Source organism: Acomys minous, assembly GCF_964271855.1.
Source record: "Acomys minous genome assembly, chromosome: 15".
Taxonomy (NCBI): domain Eukaryota; kingdom Metazoa; phylum Chordata; class Mammalia; order Rodentia; family Muridae; genus Acomys; species Acomys minous.
In genome coordinates this window covers 29,121,449-29,138,411 of record NC_140497.1, presented here as the reverse complement: position 1 = coordinate 29,138,411, position 16,963 = coordinate 29,121,449, and positions in this window count along the sequence as shown.

Here is a 16,963-nt window from a genome sequence, read left to right as displayed (position 1 = left end):
CTTAGCTATTCTAACTAAGCTAAGATAACGTGTCTGCATTGCATTGATCCACATTTTCCTAATTGCTAGGACTGAGAAAAAAAATGTGAGGTGATTCTTCGCCATTTTTATTTCTTCTTCTGTGAACGCTATGTTCAGATTCATAGCTACTTATCAACTAGGCCATTTGTCCTCTTGATTCTGGTTTGTTTGTTTGTTTGTTTTTACTTCTTTTCAGAATATATAAAGTAATTAATAATCACTTCTTCGTTTCTTGAAGTTACTTACTGTTGTTTATTCTAAGCTTATGGATTCACTTAGAAAGAGATATAATAAAACATTGTTTATACATATAACCAATTATTGCAATGCTTCAAAAATACTTGTCTTTGTTTCTGTAATTTTTACAATTAATGTTGCAAGTGTAGTGAAGTCGGGCAAACACAGGTAAGCAGCAAGCCTGGAGATCACAGCACAGGTCACAGTAGAGCTGTTCTGTGAATCTTTATTTAAGAATTGCTGAGGTTTCTTCTTGCTTTAGTGAGAGAGAGAGAGAGACAGTATGAAAGGTTGTTATTCTGTTTAGTGCCTTGGATGGGTGATGCAACTCAATAGTATCTCCCACCTCTGAGACATGAATATCTTCCTTATTCCGCTAAGTCCTCACGTCTGCTTTTCCAAGTCATATTGGTTCTCCTTCTCTCTCATATTCTGAGTTACCTTGGGAAAAGATTTCCATTTCTGGGGTTGGTTGGGAATTGTTCTTAGACCTTGACTGTTAAATGCCCCAGGATTCAATAAGGAGAGAAGCTGACTATGTTATACTTGCAGTAGAAGCTGTTCCATTAGAAGTGTTCTTATCAACGATCTAAGTGGAAGCAACAGGGAATCACAGGAACCAATCCACAAGTTTAAGCTGCTCCCATGGGATGGGGATATCTTTGAAAGGCAGAGGAAGAGGAAAATCCTGGGCCTCAGCTCAGTTGAGAACTGTTAGGTAGATGAAAAAATGGAACCGGTGGTTTATTAGCAAATTAATAGATACCACTAATCAGCATGTGGGTGGCAGGAAGCAAAGCAAGACTAGGAATGGGGAGGTGTGATGGCTTTGATGTAGTTATAAGATGTCTAAGTGGGAGGTAATTGGAAATGTAAATCTGGGGTTCCCAGAGAAAAGTCAGAACTGAAGATGCTAATACTAGAGATTGTAAAGGATCATGAATGGGAATTTATGGGATAGAATCAGACAGTGGCTCAAGAGACTCAAAAAAACAACTGAAGAGAATATATATAAAGAGGCAACAGAAATGGACAGGGTCTCAGAATAAAATGAGGTCTAGGAGGTTCACACCTGTCAAGGTGTGGTAAATGGAGCAAAATGTTGCAGCATAGACAAAAGAATTAGGATTGAAATGCTTTAACATAAACTGAAAATTATTGCCAAATTCAAACTTAACTGAATAAAATTTGACACATCATGAGGTTTATGCATGTACTATTCAATGGACAAATAAAAAGAAAGCATTGAAAATCACAGTTGGAACAACCTGTAACATTTGTATGAAACGATGTGCTGAGAAGGGTGCATAGCCCTGTCATATTTCTGCACAAAATGAATCTCATCGTGGAGGAAAGAACAGAAAAAACTGAGGAACATTCTACAAAGAAATCAGCCTGTGCTCTTCAAAAATGTCAAGGTCAAGAAAAGTAAAGGCTTAGAACTAAAGAAAATTAAAGCAATAAAGTAAGTGTATGTAGTACTAGGTATTAAATTGGATTCTTTGTGGAAGAAAATTGCTATGAAAGACAAGGATGAGTCAATGGATAGTTGTTTGATTATGGGCCTTAAAATAGAATATATAGCTCAAGTTTCTTGTTGTGAAAAGCATATTATAGTTAGAGAAATTCTTTTTTCATTAAAAACTACCCAAATCTTGTTATAGTGGCACATGCCTGTAATCTCAGCTTTCTAGAGGCTGAGGCAAGAGGATCTTGAATGAAAGACCATCCTAGGATATACAGGGACACCTACAGGGGCCGAGTGATTGGGAATTATTTTATGGCAGAAGAGTACATCATTCAACATCTCCAAAGTATTACTATCATTTCAGAAGACTTTTAGCAATTGGTAGATGACAGAAAGCAAGATATAGATGGAAAGATAGATAGATAGATAGATAAAGAGAGAGAGAGATAGATAGATGATATATTGTTTGAAAGATGATAGACAGGTGGATAATATATACATTGATAAATAGATGATAGAGATAGATAGATATCAATTATAAACAAGTAGATAATGATATGCAGGTGATAGATGATAGATACATAGATAGATAGATAGATAGATAGATAGATAGATAGACAGACAGACAGACAGATAGATGACTGGTAGATGAATAGATGGCACAATGAGAAACACATGAAGCAGACTGAACAAATGGTAAATAATAAGTTAATTTGGTAACTATGTTGAAGCTTTATACATTATCCTTGCTAATTTTTTACAAGTTCAAACTGCTACTAATGTATCAAACTTAAAGGGACAAAAAGAATCCCAAATTATAAAATACAGCATTTTACTAACAAAAATAAATCTCCATGTTGAACATCTCCATTGAATCCAAGAGGCAGCAATATATGACCATGAGAGCAATACTGAACAAATGCAAATTGCCTATCTCATGGGACATGGAAATGCAATTTAAAGTTTCAACAATGCAGACTGTGGGTCCACATATAGATTTTCAAACAATGGTGCCAGCTCACCCTAAGGAGACTGTCAAAACGAGTTCAGTAACAGCATGTCAGAAAATTCATCCACATAAAAATGACTCAAACTGAAAACAGATAAATTGAGATCAACTGAGTGAATTTTACGAGCCCTAAAATTTATATTGATTTATTTTCAACGGAGAGACAGTGAGACGTATTTCTTTTTCTTTGACTTTGTGAGGTTTGGAAATTGATGCTAGTCAACAGTGCATTAGTGTATCCTAATGATTTGGAAAGAGCGGACCTCAGAAAATACAGAGAAAAAGAACTATTGTATCAGAATTAGAAACTAGCCATGTTTCTAAAGACCAGTGACACCAACAGGTATGCAGTGAGTAACAAACAGCGCTGTTGTTCACTAGTGCCCATGAAAAGCTCTGCTTTCATGCTGATAATACATTTTACTTTAAAAGAATGCAATACTAAGATGTTGAGTCCATCTTGCTTGTGAAATAATAGCTTCAAGTTCTACATTTATCGTCATCTAAGTACTAGACTCTATTTAGAACATCTAAGTTCTATGTAACTAAAGGGAAAAAACTAAAGGTTTTGTGATTACAAAATTAGGCTAAATTAAGTGCAGAATCTGGCACCAGAACACACACGCACACACACACACACACACACACACACACACCTTTTTTAACCTACAATCTAATGTCCCACAGATGTTATACCCATGGAATCAACTGCTACTTGGCTATGTCCCTGTGAACATCATGAAGTGAAATGTCTTCTTTACAGAAAATTATAAGAAAAATGTTAACATATATTTTGTTATACAGAATCCACGCAAAATTCTATCTATAGATGCCATGTTATTTGTATTATGATTCTTTATATTTGCAAGCCAACAAATGCTTCCTTCAAAATAGCTTGGCAGAAGCAGTAGTATTTGACTTATAGCATAGCATTGCCTGTCCATTTTAAGCTAAAACAACAAATGCAAGTTCCCCCCCTCCTTGGAACTAGTTGCATGCCAGGTTAAGCACAGACTTAGTGACAAGAGGATTTTATAACTCCATCTGTCCGACTGGGTGATGGTGGCACTCATTTTTACCCCAGCACTTGGGATGCAGAGGTAGGTGGAGCTGTGAGTTTTAGGCCATCCTGGTGTAGGAAGTACAGATGGTTCCAAAACAGCCAGGCCTATACAAAGAAACCCTGCCTTGACAAACCATAGATAGATAGATTGATAGATAGATAGATAGATAGATAGATAGATAGATAATAGATAGATAGATAGATAGATAATAGATAGATTAACAGATAGAGATATATGATTTTATTTTGAGAGGAACATAAAATGTTCAGGAAATAGGACACCAAAGCATAATTCTATGAGTAAAGGCAATGTTGATAATCTTGGTCCTCTGTCATTTACATGTTCTAATAAAATATAAAGTTAATAATAAAAACTATCTGATAGTTTAATATGAACATTTTAAATGTCTTCTATAAAGCATGATTGTTACTTGAAAACACAAAATGCCTTCATTTAAACAGTTCTAAACCTTCCCCTTGATATTCTATGTGGAAAAAATTATCACGTCATATAGTTGTTATATTCATAAACCTAAAAATTATTTGAAATTCATTCGTGGCAAGTATTGCTTTCCATCTTCTAAAAATATGTTCATTCTATGTCTCTAAATTCTCCATTGATGTTCTCAGCAAAAGTATGAGAGATACATTACTAAGTAACGGGGATCAGTGGGGATGAGAATACTGCGGAACGGTCTTTGCTTACTTAAGTGAAGAACAAAAATTGCAACAAGAAGATTAACTTCGCATGGTATTGACTCTAAGTTATCTCAGAAGCATTTTATTCAGAAGTGTTGTCTCTTAGGTCCGTTAGCTGCCCTGTGGTTTTGTGACACGTGGAAAGAAATCTCTGTAAAGCTGCCCAAGGCTTCTTCCTTCCTTGCTCCTTCTATTACTGCCTTTAGGGAAGGCTGACAGAATAGAATAGAGTTTTTTTTCCTGCTCAATGTATAACCCTTCTTTTTCAAAGGCTCTATTAGGCTTTAGGTTTTTGAAAAGGATGAATCTATGAATTGTCATGTAATGGGAGAAAAGGTTATTTCTTTCTTTTAACATCTTAATATAAGATTATTTAATCACAATTTATATTTCAATGTCCCCACTTGTATTGTTTTGAGATTTTGCATATAGGGTTCAATTATTATTATTATTATTATTATTATTATTATTATTATTATTATTATCTTTAGTACTGAAAGAGAAAGACAAGAGACTGCTTAAAAGTAAGCTGTTTAAAATAAAGGATGGTTGACAAAGAAAAAATTCTGAAAAACTTTGTCAGCAATCTTTTATTTTTAAACAGCTTATTTTTAAGCAGCTTATATTTAAACAACTCTGTCATCCACTCAGTTTAAAGATAAGCAATAGAATTGTAAGAGATTCTACGTTGTGATACCATCAAAGTACAGATCTATTTCTGGATAGTTATTAATCCTTAGAAACATGTGCAAGCAATGCACTGCTATTAAAACATTCATGATAGTTCAGGGTAGTTGACTCTTATTGAGGGTGGTGTTTTTTGACACTTCCATTTTTGAGATAGGGTCTTGATTCATAGTTCTTCCTAGCCTGTAGCTCACTATGTAGACTAGGTCGGCCTCAGAACTGTTACAGTCTGTCCTCATATCTCTCTTTCCCTAGTACTGGGACTGTAGGCTACTCCCTCATGCCAAGGTTCCTGTAGTAGATGTAAACATGTTTTTGTTTTGATCCCAAGCATGAAACAGACTTGTCTTAGGATGTGTGATGTTTGTTCACTAGAAACAGACTTGTGAGCGGGCACTTAATGTTTGTCCACTAGAAGAGCAACTACCTCATTCAGGGGCACGGTCTTTGTCAGCTGATAAACAATACGGTATGGACTTTGAGAGGAGATAAATATGGGCCCCAGAGTAGAAGCTTGGCTTTTTGGCTTTTGAATTGCGTCACATCTCTTGGCTGCTCATTGTTCCACTTCCTGATGTCCTAGAGAGAAACGTTCCAGAGAATGCTTCAAAGTTTTGTGTTTCACGCTGCTGCAGTTGTGGTGGCTTTGGCTGAATTTCTGGATTGTTGTTTAATGGGTCTTCTGGAATTCTGGAATTCCTATCTAGAGTATGTGCCTTGGAAGGGAAGTAGAGGAACTCAACAACCCCAAATAAAGTAGAGTTCTTAAAGATCAGTGCCTATAAGGCCCAATTGGTGTTCCTTTATACACAAAGTGTGGAGACCAAAAATGAGTGTTTAAACATGAACCAAAGCACCTGTAAACTTAGAATCTTGTCTTGAAAGTAAAAGAACATTAAGTTATTTCTTGTAAAATGGGGCCTCAAATGGCTGCTATGTTGACTGACAGAATTTTTGAGTCCTGAGTGATAATCTGTGATGTGTGTTTCTGAGGCCTTGGTAAGAACCACAAACAGCGCTGGTACCAGCTTCTGGTTCTCTGTGCTGGATTTCATCCCTCAGCTGAGCAGACACGCTTGACCCCAGCCTTCCGTGGTGAACAGCTGGTGCTTTAGGAATGTATTAGATGAGGATTGAAAACCCTGAAATAATGATGAGCACCCAAGGGCAAAATTCTAAAGTAGCTGCAGGTTCATTTTTAGAAGCCACCCTTCCTCTTGTTAGAACACTCTTCATAATTCATTTATTCTGCCCTAGATTAGGGTACCCCTCAGTCTTTCAAAGCTGACTCATGTCTCATCACACACACCTCTGAAGTACTCTATTCTCACGTTGTCCCTCGCCCACACCTGAACTTCTCTGTTCTATCTATCAGTACTTCCTGCCCAATTGCCATTCAGAAAATTGGTAAAAAATCACCTTACTAAAAATATACATGGCTAATAAGGCATTAGTCTTCCAATGTATTTTATAAATTGCTCTGGAAAAAAGAAAATTTAAGCCTGAAGAAGAACTGACTTAGTAATGATGAAATTCAATGCAGAACTCAAGACTATTGTATCTGGGCCAGCAGGTATTTTTTTTTTCATATGCTTTTTTCATAGGTTACATAACTCACAGGCTAGAGGACAGATGCAAAGAGGTATTTACGATATTTCTTTTCCAATCATTTTCTTACATTCATACCACAGTTTATTCTGGCTTCACCTGACACTGACAGCTAAATGTTGTACATGTACATATAATTAACCCTTTGCAATACTGAACTAATTCACAGACCATATATATATATATATATATATATATATATATATATATATATGTGTGTGTGTGTGTGTGTGTGTGTGTGTGTGTGTGTGTATGTACATTTACATATGCCTATGTATGTATACATATATACCTATATACTAAAAGTACCAACCTGGAAAAAACAAGCTTTCTTTGTGTATAAAACTCACGGTTTGGAGAGAAATCAGTTCACTGAATCATCTAGTGCAGAACATCATGCATGCCCTGAGCTGGCTCTGAAGTCTCCAGAAAGGAGCCCTGGTAGAGTGGCATTTCCATTATCTGAGTAACTCAGAGGCTGGAGGAAAATCTCAAGGTGAGCCATGTGAAGGAGGCAATAACTCCCTGAGTGAATACTGGATAATGTGACCCAAATCCAAGAACAGAAGGCTTACGCTTACTGTGCCCTCGGTAGCCAGCTTCCAACTGAAAATAATAGAAGAAAAGCATGCTTTTGGCAGCCTCCGTTTAGGAGTCAACTGATTGAACTTAGAAGTCAACTCAGTTTCCAAGTCCCCAAGGGGTACTTGGGAATTTGTTGTGAGGCTGCACTGCAAAGCACTTTACTTGCTTCTCCTTCCCTCCACTGATGTTGACTGAGAGAGCACTCTCTAGCAAACAGCATTAGGGGTCCAATGTCCTGAGACACTCTCATTCATCCTCTCCATCTCTTTTGTAGTTTGTACCATTTAGCAAGGAACAGAAAGTCTGTCAGGACTCCGTTGACTCTGGGTTTAGCATATGTTCACATCTGGAATACTGCTGAGACTCAAATAACAGGAAGCAAGATGCCAGCTTGGCAAGGAGCTATAATAACAGGGGCTCTGAAGTTGTCCAAGGATGTAGTAGAAACTTCCTATTTAACTTCTTCTCAAAACCATCACCTCTTCTTTACTTATTATTGTTACAAATATACATAAGGTATATATAAAATTATGATCTGCTGAGTCCATTTAGTGTAACTCATGAAATGTATTTGGGGATGACCACTCCCTTAGTAAATCTTTGATGTATAATTAAGTCTGACAAATGCAGTGTCCAAGTGGCAAGAGCTCCCTAACTCCTAAATTTAAGTAAGCCCATAAAACCTATGCTTATTTTGGGAGACATTGTCATGTGACACTGCCATATACAAGATTCATATTCTAGAACTGTGGAATGGAGTTTAAAAAATAAAGAGAAAAAAACCTTTTTTTAAATTTTTTAAAATTTATTTATTCTTGTTACATCTCAATGGTTATCACATCCCTTGTATCCTCCCATTCTTCCCTCCCTCCCATTTTCCCCTTATTCCCCTCCCCTATGACTGTTCCTGAGGGGGATTACCTCCCCCTGTATATGCTCATAGGGTATCAAGTCTCTTCTTGGTAAGGATTTTGTCTTGGGCCATGTTTGGAGATACCTGGGCCACATGTGGTCAGTCTCTAGACTGGGGTTAAACACCCCTGTATTATAAGATGGAGAATGGTGAACTCAAGAGGGAAAAAAATTAAACCATCCAGGCAGAATGACTCAGCTGTCATCTCTTCAGGAAATTCTTCAGCTAATGGAGGCAAGTCTTGTCCTGGGAACATCTTATATCTAATAGTTGGCTGATGTAGAGATCACCAAACAGGTTTGGCTAAGACCTTTACTGAGGTTGCATCTGAGAAAATTACACTCTCTAATTGACCTTTAAGTTTTAAAAATAAACTCACTTATTTGTGTGTGGAGAAGGTGGTCATACTATGATACCACATGTGTAGGTCAAGGACAACTTGCATGAGTCATTTTAATTCCAGCATTTAGGTTCTGGGTGTCAAACTTAGGTTGTCAGGCTTGTTATCACATGCTTCATACATGGAACCATTATGGTGGCCTCATAAATAATTTTTGTGATGTCTTTCCATTGTTATTAAGTTTTAGGATTTAGTTGTTTAAAATCAAGTTGTATGACATCACATTTGGCTTCTGTAAAAGCTCATTCTTGTTTTTGGTATGACCAGTTGTTTTTTGTCTTATGAGGTGTAACATGCAACACAGATACTGAATCAGGGAAGGCATACTTCGCCTCTCCCTACCTGAGTTACTTTGAACTAGGGCCTCCTCAATCTCCACAGAAAAGCAAACAGAAAGCTTTTTGGGACATTAATAAAGCCATGGTGCCATTAATACATATTTCCTTTCCATCTCTACCACTGTTGATCTACCTGCCCCTGCCTTACATTCTGATGGCTTCTTGTCTGCATACCTGACGTTTGGGGACCCTTGAGTAGCAAACTTCCCTATGTTTGTGAATTTCATTTTCATCTTCTCGTTGTGACTCTCATATCTAACACACTTGAATTTTTTCAGATCAGAGTCCTCCTTCATAGGGTCTAATCAAGAGAACTAAGCTTGATATAGATCAGAAAACAGCCATTGGAGGATCCATCAACATAAAGAAGTTTGTTGCAAAAAGGGCATTTGGTAACCCATCAGACTCTTAGGCATTGGACCACCTACTAGAATAGCAGAACTTTTGGGAATGGCAGATTATAAACACCCAAAAAAAGTCCCTTTAAAATGTCTTACAGGCTTTTCAGAGAAGAAAAATGCAACTATCAGTGCCTCTCAGCTTTATATGTGCTGTCTCAAAGTGCCTTCTAGGCAATCTTACCATGAGTACCTGGAAAGCCCCCTTCACACTGACAGAAAGTCTAAGGACGGGCTTTATTCACTTTCATTCCCAACACTGTTGCTACCCCTTCCTTGAAAAATCCCTGCCAGGGCCAGCATAGTGGTGCAGTCCAGCAGCCTTGCAATGGAGACAGAGAGGCAAGAAAATCAAGAGTTCAAGGTTATTCCTAGCTATATTACAAATTAGAGACCAACCTGGACTGCACAGCTTCTGTTCCAGGAAAAAAAAAAAGCAGAATAAAACACAAAAAGCACTGAGAGACTGCATGGGTTGGCACAATAAATATTCTAATTTGGGGCAGGCAAGATGAACAAGTGGGTAGAGATGCTTGCCTCACTAAGCCCGGTGTCCTGAGCTCCAGCACCCACATGGTAGAAGAAGAAAACTGACTGTAGCGAGTTGCTCCGTAAACTCCAACACATGCCATGGCACTCCATTGTCTTCATGTAAAATGAATAAGTGTTGCTGAAAATTTAAAGATGTGACCTTCCATTTCTATTAGTATTAAGAGATTCCCTGTGTTTTTTCCCTCTGTGACCAGATACCATTAGCAAAAGCAAACACTTATAGACTATTATTGAAGGAGTTCAAGGAGCGATCTCAAGACAGGCGCTTAAAGCAGAAACCGTAAACGAACACTGCTTTATGGCGGGTTCCCCATTGGTTACGCAGCTACAGTTCTTACAGAGCCCAGGCCCTCCGCCTATGTATAGCACAGCCCACATTGGGCTGGGCCCTCCTGGGCCAATCAGTACTTAAGAGAACACACTATACGTGTGCCTAACAAAATCTGAAGTGTGCAGTTCCTCAGTGAGGTTCCTTCTTCCCCAAAGTGTGAAGTTGGCAACTGTGACAGAGACAAAAGTGAGTAGTAGAGAGACATAAAGCCTTTCTTATATCTTAGAAAGAGAGTCAGGTTATTTCCTCATCTCTTGAGGGATGCTCTCTGACATATCTGTAGATGAAAACTACCAAGACGAGCATTAGGTACCCCTTTTTTCCATCCATGATGGAGAGCTCATCTCTGGCCCTCTTCACTTCTGTAGATACATATCCCTGTGCCTACTTAGCACACATTCTGAAAACAGAAGCATTACCAACTCTGGAAGGGGCAATGTTGAATGAGGATTAGATGATGTGTTAGCCTCTTTGTTCTTTTCCACTTTGATTCTCTTTGTGTTTGAGGGATAAATGTAAACTGCATGCTAAAATGAAAGAGAGAAACATGAAGTGTACTCCTCTTCCCTTTTCTTTTTGATTGCTTTTGAGATTGTTATTTAATTACGCTTCTCAACTCCCTCATTCAAAACACTCCCATATATGCCTACTCATTCTCTTTCAAATGTATGGCCTCCTTTTCATTAGTTATCATCACAGGGAGCATTATTAAATATTCCAAAATATAACCTGTTAAGGACATATACTGTTACTTGAATGCATGTTTTCAGGGCTGACCGTTTGCCACTGGACAACAAATAGGTGTGCTCTTCCCTGAGGAAAACCACCTCTCCTGCTTCCAGCTTTACTCGTTTGCCTGTGGTTCTGTGTGTAGGGTTGAGGTCTCTTGGCTCTTCTCCATCCAGTATGGCATTTCTTAAAACAGATATTGACATCAAAGAGAAATATTTGGTGATGAAATAAAGAAGAGCGTGATAAAAATATAATTAAAATGTTAGTTCCCAAACAAAATTATTGCATAAAAGTATACATTTTTGAAAGGCAGTGTGACAGTGGCACACACACACAAAAAAAAAATCAGAGAGAAACGGGATGCCCCGGGTGTAAACAAAAGCAGAAAAATGAAAGAACATGTCTAAATATAACAAGCACTGTGTTTGCTTGCAAAAATATTGTGAGGTAGGAAAGATAAACAGAAACCCACAGCTTTTATTAACAGCCCATTTAAGCCATTTCTGCTGTGCTTAGAGAAAAGGCTGTGAAGCATCTGACCCATCTCATTATCTCTGCTACATCAAAATGAATCAGTAAGTATGTAGGACTGTGGGTGTGGTTTTGAACAGTAGCAACTTGGGGACTATTTTGCAAAATTGCAAAAGCGCAACCTGAAATACCAGAGCAGAGATGATGACCAACTCGCACCTCACAGCTCTGAAGAGGACCATAAGGCAACAGCTCTGTGCTCAAGGGGGAAATGATAGCCTGCGCGCATGGTAAATCCTCCACTAATGAGCAAGGAAAATAATGTGACACCATGATGGAGATTGCTTTAGTCTTGGGGGCTATGTAGTGCCACTAGGATGGGTGACGTCTGCCTCCCCCTCACAGGCTGCCTCTCCTCTTGAAGTTTTAAGCCATTTATCACTTTCACATCTACCCACTCTCTAAATACTTGAGTCCTCTTTTGATGTATAGGCTCTCACTGCATAGTGTCACCCAATTCTCATAGATTCGATGATGACATGCTCAGATATCTGTCTCTGATCAGATCCTCCTTCTTAGCATAAGATTGAGCCATCCAGTTGTCCAGTAACTACATTTAATGGTGTGGCCCCATCAATGTTAATTCTGCATGAGGAAGTAATTTAGAGCATGCCTGATGATCTCTCTTCCAACTTCTCTCCAAAATGCTACCACTACATAGGCTATTAGAGTTAGTAGCATTAAGTAGCCCAATTTTATGCCCACCATTTTCTCCTGGCTTTCTCTTCTTACTACACTGTTCTTTTCTCCATCAGTTGCTACCCAGCTCTCAATAAAACAAAACGCTCATCTCACAGTTCACCCTCTCTGCAGATTTCTTTTCCCTAGTCTCTCCTGAATCATCTGCTATGTAAATCTAACACACACACACACACACACACACACACACACACACACACACACACACAGAGGCAGACAGAGACAGAGAGACATAGAAATACAGGGAGACAGAGAGACAAAGAAAAACAGAGAGACTGAGAGACAGAGAGACTGAGAGAGACAGAGAAAGAAATATATGTATATAAATGTATATATATACATATGTATGTGTGTACATATGTATATATAAAGTTGAAAAACTTGTGTCACACTCACACTCTTGTTTAAAGTTTGTATAACCAGCATGCTACTAACCCATACAAAAAGGCTTGGCTCACAAAGTTTAAATTTCAAAATCTATTCTATATAACTTTTCTTTCAGAGCTTCTGTAAACTCTTGCGTTACCCAGACACTCTCAATGTTACATTTTTAGCCCCTGTCATGTATCTCCTCAACCATGCTCTCCTCAGTATATTTGCTTCCCCCACTGCTTTCCCATAATATATTCACTTGCCCAATTACACACTGCTTCCAAATGCATCCTAAATACAGTTTTCTATTTATGGTGCTTCAAACCAATGAGAAGTCTTAATTTCATCCTAATTACATTCATTTCATAAACACATTCATTGATAAATATGCATTTTGTGGTAAATGTGTTTACTGAAACTTCAAAAACCTGGGGAAATTCACATAAATATTGCTTGAGTTATGTGAATATGATAGAAAGCTCTAGCAGAACTCAACATTTAACATTCTAACTATAATTTAAAAACAGCTTTGACATGGTTTTCCTCTGTTGGCTATAGGCTCGTTCTTAATAATTTATAATCCTGGAGGTTAGCTGCACTTTTTTCAATGTTGTATATGCATTTATATTGAATGCATTTGTGTTTACCTCCCTAGAAGAAGTTTTTCTTTGCTAGCTATTCACTGATCACGGTTTTCTGTTTGACCATGAAATTAGTTTATGTCATAGTTGTATTTTGTCTAACTTTATGTGCTTTCATGTGACTCTTATCAGTCACATTTTAGTAATTTATAATTTAAATCTCTACCAGAAATTATGTGATATTAAAAATGATTATCCAAAAGAAGTCAATGCTATATTTATTAGTTCAATTATAACTACTCTAAGCTAAAATATTTCATCATGTTGAATATTTGTTTTAATGACAGGCTTGGAAGTATACTGTTACTTATTAAATTATTTATATATACCTCTTAACAATGAAAATATCTAAATGCATTTAAGCAGAAATAACAAAATTTAGTATAATAGATGTTTATATATGTATTATTTCAAATAATAAAATATAGTCACAAGAATATTAAAATGATATTTAAATGAAAACCAAAGTCATTCTTGTATAATTAAGAATATGCTAAATTAATAACATGAAGATTGCAAAGCTAAAATGTATCATCCTACAATATAATGCTCAAATGTAAATAAATATAAAATATTAATTCATAATATATGAAGCATTTCTAAGTAGGACCAATGAATGTCTCAAAGTAATTGCTTCAATTTAAATCATCTAACAGGCATGTATGAATATATGAATAATTTTATTTTATAATTACATTTTAATGGAAATAGTAAGTACAGCAGCTTCATATTTCATTTTTTTTGTCACTCTGCTTATGCATTAAGACTAGGAAGCTGTATTTGAAAACATTTCACCTTAGGGAGGCCAGCTTCGACCTTAGACCCACATGACAAAGGTAAATATACTTTGTGGTTAATTAAAGCACAGCACCCAGTAACAAACTCTTAGTTAAGAGAATATTCCAGGTAGGACACTAATTTTAATCCTCTTTCCAGCAGCAACCAGTGTTCTCTGTTTGTCCAGCCTAGTGGCTAGAGAATAGGTTGTTCATCCACTGCATGCCATGGTGACGAAAGGATACTCTTTTTAAATATATTTTATTAATTTATTCATATTATATCTCAATGGTTATCCCATTCCTTCTATCCTCCCATTCCTCCCTTCTTTCCATTTTCCCCTTACTTCCCTCCCCTATGACTGTGACTGAGGGGGACCTCCTCCCCCTTTATATGCTCATAGGGTATCAAGTCTCTTCTTGGTAGCCTGCTATCCTTCCTCTGAGTGCCACCAGGCCTCCCCATTCAGGTGACGTGGTCAAATATGAGGCACCAGAGTTCGTGTGAAAGTCAGACCCCACTCTCCACTCAACTGTGAAGAATGTCCTATCCATTGGGTAGATCTGGGTAGGGGTTTGAAGTTTACTGTACATATTTTCCTTGGCTGGTGCCATAGTTTGATCAGGACCCCTGGGCCCAGCTCTGCCCGTCATACTGTTCTTCTTGCAGGTAGGAAAGAATACTCTTACTCTGTAATCAATGCCCTTCTTCTGGAATCAGACCGTCATCCTTGTAAACGCTCAGGGATATCAGTACATTTAAAAGCCATGGTAGATGTTCATAAGTGTGATTATTGACATGAAACAAACCTATAATGAAAATACTGCTAAGGCCACAGCAAGGTGGATTCATCAGTTTAAAGCCAGTGGGGGCTACATAGTGGCACCCTATATTTTTTTAAAATCTGGAAAATGTTTGAAAGCAAGGGTTTGTCTTTAACACATCTTTTTATTGTTTCACCTCTACCCATAGTATTTTAATCCAACAGACAGATAATATGCTGATAATTTTACACAAATTTCTCAGATCATCCAACAGTCCTCTCCACAACGCATTCATGTGGATGCGCACACACACACCCTGCTTTAGACTTTCACACTAAGTGTCATGAAGAGGTGACAGATGCTCTCCTTTATACCCACTGTTGAGGCGTAATGATCCTCAGAGGTACCTGTGTGTTGGAGTCTATGATAATACATAACGCTACTCTTCCCCCAATGCTCATGCTCTAATGCCTGGAGCTGTGACATCTTATTACTCACGACAAATCGTCTTGGCAGGTGTGAGTAAGAACACTGATCAAGTATGTCGAGCACCTCTTTAATCCTAGCTGAAACAGGCAGATCTCTGTAGTCAGCCTGATCTATCTATATTGTGGGTTCCAGACATCCTTGGCTACACAACGAGACTCAATCTTTGAAAAAGAAACAGCATAGATAAAGAGTGGACTTAGAGAGGCAGAGCTGAGCTGAGCTGATGCAACCTCAAAGGGTTCCTTCTATGTGGGTCAGGTAGAAGCAACAGCAGGAAAAGTGGAATAGATGCCATGCATGAAGGGTGCTGCAAGTGGTTGCTGACTCTGACTAAGTAGATTAAGGACAAGAGGAAAACCACGTAAGTAGCCCCGGCTAGGAACATTCTCAGTTGTAGGCAACAAGCCATAGGACCATAGCCTTACAACGCAGTGTCAAGTCCTACTAACAAATGAGGGAGAACATATTTTCTCCCATTGAATCCCACTTCTCAGGGACCATCAGAGTAAGTATAGTCCTTGCCTCTCCTCAAGAAAACATATCGAGAGCATTACAGAAAACCACAACTAGGAAAAATGCAAAATTGTGAAGCCAAGTCTCTCTCACCTCATACTTTTTTTTTTTTTTAGCCTAGGCTGTCCTGGACTCACTTTGTAAACCAGGCCTCAAACTGAGAGCAATCCACCTGCCTCTGCCTCCCAAGTGCTGGGATTAAAGGCATGTGTCACCACATCCAGACCCACCTCATACTTTTAAAACAACTCTTGCACCTAAGGCTCAGGCACCATTGCATGATGGGACAGGAAGACTTTAAAATGAGAGGAACAGGGAATTTGCTGTGAGGTAAGAAAGGTCAGAATTGGAACGCATGAAGCATCATCAACATGGCTGCCTACACATGGCCTGAACAAGGCTGACACCACTAGACATGCCACAGCAGATGGGGGAAAAGCTCAAAATGTCTCAATACTAGATCAAAAAAATACAGGCAGCTAATGAATATTGAGATTAGGAGAAATAGTCTTCCCTTAGGAAAAACGTACCCTGTACCACATGGTTAGCCCTGAACACACACATACAAGTAAAATTATAAAGACCTAGAAGTTCGTATTTATGTATTTAGGAATAACATAGCTTAAGCTGTCAAAAAAAAAAAACTATGGTAATTTGTTACAGAAACAAGAGAAAACTAACACAACTGATGACTCAGTCACTACGCTTAAGAAGTCATATCGGAGCAGAAGGCGGAACATGAGCAGCAGGAGCCCAGGTCACAAACTTTAATGCCATAGTCAGATCAGGATGACTGCCTCCCTCCCCTGTACACACCGGTCTCTTTAGAACTCCTCCTCATTCTCCTCCTATCTTGAGGAGAATGTAAGAGCCTCTTAGACAAAGCAAGATATCCAGTGAGGGTGCTTGATGTCATTAGTGGCTGACAATTTAATTTCATCTCTTCACAAGAAATAGTTTACAAATCTATCCACACGTGACACTGTTGGCATTTCTGAAAGCATCATAATACAGTTGAGTGAATATGAGTTACATGAAAGAAGAAAACACGTACGTGTCTGGGGGGAAAAGCTGCTTCAGCTCTTTTGGATTTCCACCTATGGAGTGCTTGCTGACTTTGGCAGCTGTCTCCAGGC